This window comes from Palaemon carinicauda, chromosome 28 (assembly GCF_036898095.1).
Source record: "Palaemon carinicauda isolate YSFRI2023 chromosome 28, ASM3689809v2, whole genome shotgun sequence".
Classification (NCBI taxonomy): domain Eukaryota; kingdom Metazoa; phylum Arthropoda; class Malacostraca; order Decapoda; family Palaemonidae; genus Palaemon; species Palaemon carinicauda.
The window spans coordinates 17653327-17665826 of NC_090752.1; positions in this window are offsets into that span (position 1 = coordinate 17653327).

Below are 12500 nucleotides of genomic sequence, written 5' to 3' on the forward strand. Positions count from 1 at the left end.
AGCCCAGGGGCTCAAACGGGAAAAATAGCCCAGTGAGGAAAGGAAACAAGGAAAAATGAAATAATTCATGAACAGTAACAATATTAAATTGAATATTTCATATATAAACTATAAAAACTTTAACAAAACAAGAGGAAGAGAAATGAGATAGAATAGTATGTGTGTGTTTGTGTATATGTATGTATGTACGTGTATACACATACGTACAATGACTTGCTATATATACGCGATGGTTTGTGTACTTTTATAATTTCCATTGATAATCTTCACGCCTCGCTGAACTTTGACAACCGTAATTGTTTGTTTGGCAATTAGTGTTTGTAATGTCATAATTATCAAATATTTGATCAAGTGAATTTGTGATGATTACTAATAAACATTGTCTTGCTGTACTAATGAGACTGGGAATACTTATTTTAAAATAACCTTATTTTAGATGCAGGTTTTTTTTTATTGTCATATAATGAATTTGTACTGTCAGAAGAATTATTTCAAAATATCAATAAATACCATCTATATCAAAGTTTTATTTACTTTTTTTATACTTATATTTGTACACACACACACACACACACACACACACACACACACACACACACACACACACACACACACACACGGTGTAGAGTGGTTAACAAAATGTTTTTTTTTTATATTTATATTTGTACACACACACACACACACACTCACGCTGTAGAGTGGTTGAAAATTGTTTATTATACTTATATTTGTACACACACACACACACACACGCTGTAGAGTGGTTAAAAAAATGTTTTTTTATACTTGTATTTGTACACACACACACACACACACACACACACGCGGTGTAGAGTGGTTAACAAAATGTTATTTTTTCAGCAGTTATCGATACAAAATCAGTTTCGAGACGAAATTATTTGAATTTATTCTCTGGGTTTATTGCTTGTGTTGGGATTATGGCAGTCGCTTAAGACGGGGTATAGCCAGTATGTACATGGGCGTAGGCCTTGCAACCGCATTACCAATAGGGTTCTTAAAATCTGGATGGTTAGTATCCTCTTGAACCACCCCAGTTCTGTAGATGAAGTTAGCAACCCAAATACACTTTCGCCTTCATTTAGCTCCTAGCTGCTGGGAGGAAGGACACTGGTGACTGGTACAGCGCATGAACTTACGCTACTTGGGGTCTAAGCGATGTCAGGCAGGGCAGCCGATTGGGCCTACGTTTTACCCCGAAGGAAAAGCAGTCCTTCAAAAAGAAAGCAACCATGCTTACCCCCAACATCATGAGCTCCTCCTACGCCTAAAGACGCAAAGGACCTCTGTTAGATTTCGCTAGTCGTCTCTATCTTGAGCTTTTTATTCAGTGTTTCTCCATTCTTCATATACTTCCCGCTTCATAGTCCTCAGCCATGTAGGCCAGGGTCTTCCAATTCTTCTAGTGCCTTGTGGAGCCCAATTGAGCGTTTTTTTTTACCGCATACAGATGGGGGAAAAAAAGCACGTTAATGGAAGAAGAAGAAGAAGAAGAAGAAGAAGAAGAAGAAGAAGAAGAAGAAGAAGACGACTGGAGTTTCCTTACAATTCACTGAATAAAATAGTTACCACAGGGTATTTTACGCAACCCACCTTTGGAAATTTTAGCACTATTTTTCCATTTTAGTTTTTCTTCTATTGAGGAAGGTTAGATCTCATCAAAGAGGGTTTTAATTTTATTCAATTAAAATTTAGGCTTTTACCTTCATTTCTTGAAAATTACTCTTATGTTTATTTTTATTTTAATCTCTCTTCTGTGTTTGTCCTTTAGGCCGTATGCCGAACACTCTTAACAAGCATTGCACTTTCATGCATTGTGTGACAATAGCCAGAAGAATTCGTTTTTTTGGAGCCAATGAAAATCCAATTTTGACTGGTAGGTCGTGGGAACTTAGTTAAAAGAAAAGGATGTTTTTTAGTCCGAATACATTTTTATAAACAATGTATGTATAATATATATATATATATATATATATATATATATATATATATATATATATATATATGTATGTATGTATATATGTATATTTATATTTATATTTATGTATATATATATAAATATATATATATATATATATATAATATATATATATATAATATATATATATAATATATATATATATATATATATATATATATATATATATATATATATATAATATAATATATATATCACGCGTTTGTGTGTATCTAGATAAAACAAAGACAGATGAACAATAGGCCTTTAAAAAAAAAAAAAAACCAGGACGAAAATCTGCCTCTGAAAAAGTCAAAGATCTTTTCCAGTATGTTACATTCTTCCTGAATAAGCGACAAAGAAACACACGATGATTGGCGTCTAGGCAATCGGTCATTTATCCTTGGACACGTGATCCTGGAGTTGTCGCACTTCGACCTTTGCCCCTTTTCCAATCCCAAGAGAAAAAGGCTATTTAGGATCTATCGCTTCCAGCCTATCTGACCTTTCCTCGGTGACATTGACCCCTGGCCCTGAACATTTCACCTGTGACCTCTCGGGGGTGTATTTTCGATTGGGGGCAGGCAGGTCATATCTGTTATGTAAACAGTTTGGTTTTTTCTGTTGGTGATTTTGGAAGGAGAAACTGTTTTATATATTATTTTTTATATATTCAATGGATTTTTTTTAAAGGGTGAGGGCTTGAGGGCGGTATAATAATTTGAGAACGTTCAATGATGATTTTTTTTTTCTATGAAATAGGTGAGGATATTACCTTTGTGTGTTGAATGCATGCTCGAATGTTGAAATTATTTATAGAACTAAACACACACACACACACACACACACACACCTCGTGGTGCACTGCAGACAATACTTGAGGGTCTTAGCAGAATTCCTTCTGCCCTTAGCTGCTTTTGTTATATAATCGTTCACTTGACCCCCGTTCTTGCTTTCTTTCATCTGTCTTGCTATTTTTTTACTCAGTGTACCTTATAGTTTGTTTTGGAATTTCAAAATTTGAGTGCATTTGGAGGAATCCATGGTAAATTTAAGTATTTTTTTATATATAAAAAAAATCTTCATTGGGAGGGAATTCCTCGCCTTGTCATTGAGTTTAATGGTGTAATATGTGAATATTGCTTTTATTTTTTTATTAAAAAGATCGTAATTGAAATGTAATATCTCTCTTTATCTCAGTTTGATGGTGATGTATGTTAATAATGATTTTATAATGTTAAAAAATCGTCGTTGAGATGAAATTCCTCGCTGAATTTCATAAATTAATGGCGATCTACACTTAAAAAAAAAAAACCGTAATTTTAATCCGAAATTCTGTGTAAAAATATATACTTTTCTCAGCCGTATTTCAGTAAAGTACAGGCGACCGTAAATTTTTTGCCCTACTGTGTTAATAGCTTTTACAGGTTGGTGACCGCAATATCACTCCTTTCGGTAACATATCCATTAATCCAGGATTTTTAAATTTTTTTTCCAAGTGAATGGGAATTTTTATTGTATCTTGAAGATTGTCATTAACGATGGGATGTGTGTGTGTGTGTGTGTGTGTGTGTGTGTGTGTGTGTGTGTGTGTGTGTAACAATCTGCCGTGATATCCACAATAAAGCACTGAAATATAGATTCGAATAAGATAATGATATCAGTCCTTTATATTATTGATCTAAGGGTTTTATAGTGTACCAACCGTGTGTCACACGATCGTACATAGTTCATTTTGTGCTTGTATCTTCGCTCTCCCCTCGCACTAAAAAGAACCTGAAAAAACATGTCTCTTTTTCTCATCGGTAACGGTGTCGATTTTGAACAGAAAATTTCCTGTTGCCTTGAGGTTTTGTATATAAAGGAGAGTGTTCTATAATAAACTCACAACTCAAAACCAATACACCAATTCCCTAATATCGCAAGAGGGTCTGCTCCTCTCTTTTATTCTTCTCCTGTACTTCTCTTTCTCCCTATTTCCTTAATCTTTCCCATCCCGAGTATCTGCCTTTGAGCTATAAACTGGATTGTATCCAGGGGTACTCTTCCTTTCCCCATGTTCCCTACTTCCCTATTCTTATTATTGTTCTATAAACTCACTCTGTTGCTTTCATCCTGTCTTTGAGTATCGAATATCATATTAATCAACTGCATTTTAATATGTATGTGAAAGCTAACACCGATACGCTGCTACTATACTCAATTTTTTTTAATGAGGCGCCTTTGCAGTGACTCGCAGCGGTACCCCTTTTAGCTTGGAAATGTTTCCTGATTGTTGACTGGTCGGACAAGATAATTCTAACCAATCAGAAATCAGGAAACTCTTCCGAGCTAAAAGGGCACCGCTGCGAGTCGGTGCAAATGCGTCTCTTAAAAAGAATTGACTATAGTGCCATCTCTCCTGGGGCTCTTCAATTCACGTATGTTTACTCCATCTCCTCTGGCGCTCTCGTTTATATTTTGACTCGGGAACCAAAAAAAAAAAAAAAAAGTCAACATGAATATTAAAATCAATTCCGCGATTTGCTTACTTTACAATTGCAAATTCCATAGACTTTTCATGGCGAGTAATGTTTTTTGGGTGGGCCATTTTTTTTTTGCAGCGCGCAATTTAATGCTCTTTTCATTGGAAGTGGAATGTAAATAGATCGTTCGACGGAACTTCTCCAAATACAGGTTTTTATTGGTGACCCCATGGCATTGTGTGAGAGAAAATAAGTAATAGTCGATTTGGTTCATCATACTATAACTCGACACAGCAGTGTGCGAAATGTATGTTCGAAATGTAGACTTTGTTGATTGAATTTTTAGAGTTGATTTTTGGCCTAAATAACGTTGTGGTTCATTTATAATTGGTGTTCTGAGTTTGTGTGTGTTCAGAGACAAGGGCAAAGTGATTGCACTAATTCTCTTTCGCTTAATGAGTTACGCTTTTGATTTTATTCTAGGTATTCATGTTTCATGCTTAAATATTTCAGTATATCCAGTAATGTTCTAATATAGATGTTTTCAATTTACTTCAATCATACTGAGTAGGTGATGTATAAGAACAGAGAATAGAAGTGCAAATTAAGTTAAATGTAATACAATGTTGTAGGATGTTATTTTAAAACTTATTTATTGTTGTTGCTCTTAACATATTTAATTCTGATTGCTCATTACTTCTCTTTTAGTTTATTTATTCCGTGGTTTCCGTTCCTCACTGGGCTATTTTTCCCAGTTGGGACCCTTAGGCTTATATCATCCTGCTTTTCCAATTGGGGTTGTAGCTTGGCTTTTACTAAATAATAACTAGAGGGGTACTCAGTAGAGCGCAGACCTCCGCCGTGGCAGCTTATTTCTCGACCTTGACTTTGACATTTGACCTCAAATATAAACCAAGTTTGAATTCTGTGACAACGATGTGCAAACTTATGGTGCGTTACGTGAATTGGACATTTTGCTTGACTGTTACCTCGACCTTCCAAAATTTGATAATTTCCAGCTTTTTACATAATAGTTAATCCCTGCAAGTTTCATTACTCTGCCAGTAAAATTGGGGTCATGAAGCTCTTCACACACACACACACACACACACACACACACACACACACACACACACACACACAATCAAGGTTGAAAACATACCCTTCCAACTTTGTTGGTGGAGGTAATAATTGATAATAATAATATTTAAGGAAAACTTCTATGCTATGACTTTACCTTATTATTATTTTTTAACGCTCTATTATAATTAATAAACCCCATCTCCATGGCAATTAATATCCACCATTTAGAATGAAATAGAAGCCGGAGCATTACATCCGCTTTGGCCCATTAATATTAAACTGATAATTCAAGAGAAGGAAACATTCCCAGCTGGCACAGCGAGAGAGAGTGGCCAGGAATAAAAGAAGAGATTTGATCCCCGGTGTAATTTTGAAATCTGTGGCATTTCATGCGTGATTTTATAATCAGCACAAGCCCAGCCCCCGTTGCAACTGTGAGAAGCGCGTTGCATAATCACTAAAGCAACTCGTGTAACGTTGCATTGTGTTGGCTGAATATGTTAAATGAAATGAAACGGATATGTGCTCTGGAAAATTTTCCGGGGCGTTCCAGCCCACAGCTCGACTAATTAGTCTATATTGCTTTATATCATTTTAGTGGATCAAGGATTACATGAATGTAGAATGAGCCGCTCGTCACGTTTGTCGTGCATAAAGGGATTTTAGGATCTGGAATCATTTAAACAATTGTTCCCAATTAACTTCGCAATTTTTTTTTTCTATCTGGGGTCACTAGCGTTTGGGAGCGAGTATGTCTGTCTGTCTGTCGGATTGTGTTGATGGCATAATTCATGTTGATGTCCCTTTTGAATACTAGATAGAATGCGTCATATGATTGGGACTTTAGACGTAACATTTTAGAATGCGTCACATGATTGGGACTTTAGACGTAACATTTTAGAATGCGTCACATGATTGGGACTTTAGACGTAACATTTTAGAATGCGTCACATGATTGGGACTTTAGACGTAACATTTTAGAATGCGTCACATGATTGGGACTTTAGACGTAACATTTGCCTTTTCACAAAAAGGTATGTATGTTTAATCAGAGGATTCTGTTCACTCACATATACATATATATATACAGTGTTATCCCTTTCTGAGTGGGGACACCTTAACGTGGTGAAATGGTTGTATATCACCATGATCAGGAAAGCTTTACTAATCAGGCGCACCCATATTAGGTTGGTTTGTTGTGAGTGATCAGACGAAGATATTCCATCATCACCAAGTCACACTGACTAGTATGATGATGAAAACTGGCTAAACTCCAGATATTCTTCTGTCCTGCAGAGGACTAGAAACTGGTGCATCTGTATATATATATATATATATATATATATATATATATATATATATATATATATATATATATATACATACATACATACATATATATATATATATATATATAGATAGATAGATAGATAGATAGATATATATATATATACAGTATATATATATATATATATATATATATATATATATATATATATATATATATATATATATATATATATATATATGTTTGTTACAAGCACCCTACTTCCATATATTCAAATGGTTAGTCACAAATAGTTTTAATATCGAATTCACACTACGGAAATTTGATTGATTGATTTGAGGTAATTAATTTTCGTGATAATGCTTCTGCCCTGGACAATATGCGAACTGAGAATCAAACCAATACTGACATTGATTTTGAATTGAACCATCTGGATGTAAATAAAAAACAGAATTGATTTCGACTCTGTTGTTAACATTCATGTCAAATTCAGGTTTCTTCATTATTGGAGCTTAATAAGCCCTTACCAAAGAGACTGACTCCAGTCGGAAAAATCTGAAAATTCTTGTCTAATCACTTGTAAAATATAGTCCTTAGAGCCTGCTCTGAAAAACTTTAAGAATACCCCTCATTACATATTGCAATTCCCTTTCCTTGGGTAATGAATGTGACGGTGCCGAGAGAAAGGTTGTGAACTCAAAGGCAGTGTGAAAGCAACGTTAATTTATTATGGAACACTCTCCTTTATATACATAACCTTAAGGCAACAGGAAATTACATGTTCGAGAAAATGACAATGTTACATAGGCGACACGCAGACATGTTTATTCTGGTTCTTTTTAGTGCGAGGGAAGAGCGAAGATACAAGCATAATATATACAAAAGGGATTATGTACAATTGTGTTTTGTAATTGTTCTCAAATGAAAAATATTGTCATATTGATTTCTTTAGTCTGAAGCATATTAGTATTGTTAACTGTCCTTTAATCAATTCCCCCTGTTAATTGGTGACGTAATACCAAATCATGACTGTGTGTACATCTATTTTTATACAGGAAATTTTATATCCATAAGTGGAGTATTTTATAGCATGATGAACATCAGTATTTTATTACCTCCGCCAACGAAGTTGGAAGGAGGTTATGTTTTTTTGCCCATGTTTGTGTGTTTGTGAACAGCTTCCTAGGCACAATTTTAATCGTCGAGTAATGAAATTTGCAGGTATTAACTATTATGTAAGAAGCTGGAAATGATTAAATTTTTGAAGGTCAAGGTCATGGTCAAGCAAAATGTCCTATTCACTTAATCATTCATAAGTTTGGACATCGTTGCCATAGAGACTTGAAACTTGGTTTATATTCGAGTGTATGAAAATCCATGACAAGTAATACATGTTAAAGTCAAAGGTCAAGGTCAAGAAATAAGCTGCCTCGGCGGAGGTCTTTGCTCTTGTAAGTGGCCCTCTAGTTTAGGATGTAAATAGATAAAAGGGTGGAAAAGATTTTTTGAAGTTTGTTAGGATATAACTCATAGATCCCCTTCAGAAATAACCGCTATATGTGTACACGTTAATTTTAGACGGATTATTTTAACCGCTGTTAAAAAAAAAAAAAAAAAAAAAAAAAAAAACAGATCTAACTTATGTGAAATCTCATTGCTATTTCAAATGCAAAAAATTTATTGGTCTGGAATCTTTCATGTCTAGATATTCTCCACTTCTGCCACTCGCTGTTTTTTTCCACCCTCTTCTTACACAACAAGCGAGTCACCTAAGCATACTTTTAATACTAAAGTACTCACAGTCTGGAACGATCCAAGTTTCGTTTTAGAATACGTTAGAGAGAGAGAGAGAGAGAGAGAGAGAGAGAGAGAGAGAGAGAGAGAGAGAGAGAGAGAGAGAGGTGTATGTCGCTGGTCTTCCCGACCCCCTTGTGGCAATTTTACGTGAGATTACTGCCCACCATTTTGGACAGTTCGTTTTACATGTAAGATACCAGGAGAATTACGCCCCAATTTCTGGCGGATAAGGTGGGATGAAGAGGAGGAGGAGGAGGAGGAAGAGGAAAGAGTAAGAGTATAAGAGGAGTAGGAAGAGTCGCTTGAGGAAAAGATGGAAGGATTAAGGGAAGGAGAAAACAGAGTGGGCGTTAGCAGTGAGAGAGACGAAGGGAAAGACCAGGAAAAGAGGGATTTCTCTCTCTCTCTCTCTCCTTCCTCCTCCTCCTCCTCCTCCTCCTCCTCCTCCCCCCAGGTTACAGAGGAGAACGGCTCGACTCGAGACAGATGAGGAGGACTTATTAAAAGGGAAAATAGAGACTTGCCATGGGGATCAGAACCCTTCAAGCCAGTGTATTGAATTAACGCTATCTCGGGGAGGAATAGAGGCTTCATACTTTAAAGTTCCTAGTTGGGGAATGAATGGGAAAGGGGGAAGAAATTTCATTTATTTAGGGATAGAGGGAAAAGGAGGGATTTGGCTTAATAAAATTCATTCAAGTCGACTTTACTCCAGTTATTTACGGAATCACGTCCAGGTTAGTCTGAGCCTTATTTCGTTTGGATTTGTTAAAGGTAACTGGGGCATGGAGAGCGTATGTCACTTGTGGATATTTTATTCTTAGATTTGTGGTAATTGAAAAAAAAAGTTACTTTCGACTTATTATTATTATTATTATTATTATTATTATTATTAGCCAAGCTACAACCCTAGTTGTAAAAGCAAGATGCTATAAGCCCAAGGGCTCCAACAGGGAAAAATAGCCCAGGGAGGAAAGGAAATAAGGAAATGGATAAATGATGAGAATAAATTAACAATATATCATACTAAAAACAGTCACAGCGTCAAAACAGATAACTCGTGGATGAATTTTTATGACGACTTTCAGTTATTTTAGTAATTGTTATTTTTTTTTTTCAAATAACAGTTGTTCTGGTGCCCCCTTATCACTTTGAGGTTCGAGTCCTGCTCAAACTAGTTAGTTCCTTTAGTCGCAGCAACCTCACCATCCTTGTGAGCTAAGGAGGGGGGATTTGGGGGTGCCTACAGGTCTGTTGAGTCATTAGTAGCCATTCTTGGTCCTCCTTGGTCCTGGCTTGGGTGGAGAGCCTGGTTTGATGCTGATCATATGTATATGTGTTCAGTCTCTAGGGCCATTGTCCTGCTTGATAGGGTCAATGTCACTGCCCCTTGCCTCTGCCATTCATGAGTGGCCTTTAAACCTAGCTGTATATTGAATTTATTGATAAGTAGAATAATACGCTCTTGATTTAACTCCACAATTTTCCGTTATTCAATATAAATTTATTTAATATTTTCCCGGTCTCTCAAATAAAATGTCTTTGAATTATGGCGGTAATATGCAACGAAGTCAAAACTTTAGTCAACTCAGGCTAGAGTTACTGAAGTTAGATTGAAAATTTGTAAATTTTCTGGGATGAAAGGACCTTCTCCTCTTGAGATATCATGACTTTCGTGTTATGATGTGATATGGTCCATTGTTTTAGTTTATTTCACACTTTAAGTAACAATTTTGACTTATAAAAACCTTAATATTCATGGGAAACTCTTTGTTTTTGAAAGCATGACCATGTACTACTTTCGATTGAAACAGCTCAAATTTTTTTTCCCCAAAATTGTGTATTCAATATACATTTATTTAGTATTTTTAACCAGTTTAGAACCATAATAGTATTTTTGACATGTTTAAATGATGAAGAGAATATCCATCTAAAGTAAGTGACGACTAAACAATTGCCCTATATTATTTGAAAAAAACAATGGAGATAATCGCGGACCTGTCAAATGTGAACCAGATGCTGGATTTTTGTATTGTACCTTTCGCGATTTTTTGAACGGTGTAGTGACATCGTCAAATGCGTGTGTGTGTGTGTATATATATATATGTACAGTATATGTGTATATATATGTATATGTATGTATGTATATACATACATAATGCCATTGCTAGTCCACTGCAGAACAAAGGCCTTTCACTTGGGTATGTTATGGTCTTTCTAAACCAGTCCAGACCCGTAAACTTTCTTGGTTCGTCAATCCATCGTCATCTTTTCCTTCTCTTGCTTCTTTTGCAATCCCTATGGACCCCTTTTGTTTATCTGTTATCTGCCCTTCTCATTATATGTCCTGCCCATGGCCATTTCTTTTTCTTACATCATGTTCGAATATCCTCTACGTGAATTTGCTCACTTATGCATGTTGCTTTATTTGCCCCTTAATGTTATTCCCATCATTATTCTTTCCATAGCTCCTTGAGTTGTTACTAGCTTATGTTCTAAGGCTAGAGTTAGTCTCAAGTTTCTTATGCATAAGTTAAAACTGGTAGGACTATCTGATTAAATACTTTACTTTTTAGAGAAAGTTACATTTTACATTTCATAATCTCATTTTCTTTACCAAAAGCTTTCCATCCCATGCTTATCATTCTTTTGATTTTGGTCTCGTGCCCTGGGGAGATGCTTATTGTCTGTCATTAACAATCTCTAGAGGTTCCCCCATAATTTGTTTGTTGTCCCTCCATTTATCATTGAATGTTCTCTTAAATTTTTCTCATTCATTTTCAGTCCTACATTTTTGCTTTATTCAAATATACTGTCTTCTTTTGTGATTCCTCTCATGATTCCCTAAAAACAACTATCTTGTCTGCAACTCTAAAGTTGTTAAGGTATTCCTAGTTAATATTAATGCAATTAATATGTTTTGTGTATTAACATGTTGCGCAAGTATGTGTTTATATTTATTAGACGTTGTTGTTATAGCTATAGCTTTGGTTGATGTCTAATAGATCTTCAGCTTTAATTATAGAGGCGAATCTCTTTAGCCATCACGATAACACAACATAATATAGCCATACACTCCCCTAATTGTTTAATTAAATTTAGAAACAGAGAATCCTGGAAACAGCGAGGGTTTTAACATCCTGCCTCGGACTGTGGTAGAAAATCTAAAACTTTTTCCAACGAAAACTGAATTTTTTAAAGCATTGATGATTTTTTATTCTGCTTATGTAGATAGTCCAGAATATTATTTGTAAAAGAAATGAAGAGAAAGTGAGGTGCACTAAAGGAACTTTTGAGATGTTATTCGAGAAAAATATTGTATGCTTTTGCCAAGCAGAAGAGGCCCAAAAAAAATTGCCTGGCAATTTTTTTGAATTGCAATTTGGCCTCGAAATTACAGCGCCCGAATTTATATTTCTTTTTTTTCCAGGCTGCTTCTTAAATATGTAATAGTGTCCTTGGGACGTTCTAACGTAGATTGTTTAATTTCCAAAATACTCTGATCTGAAGTATTTTGAAAAAAAAAAAAAAAAAACAAGAAGAAAAGAGGAAAAAAAGTCCAATGATATCGGAAGCATTAATCGTACTTCTTCCAGGAAAGCAATTAATTATTCTGCTGTCCACTAGACTATTTATGTGAATTTTCAACAACGCTGCAACCTGGAGCCATCCTTGCGAGGTATTCAATTTAGAAAGTCTCATGAAGTGTATAAACGGAGTTTGATATCTGGCGGGCTCCTTTTATCATATGGTAATTGAATTTTTTTTTTTTCGGGAACATTCATGTGATAATAAGCCACCGGGAGCAGTTAACTGCTATGCAAAGGAGTCTGTTATTTTACGACCAATTAAGATTAGGTTTTATTGATATAACCAATCAGGGCAAAGCTTT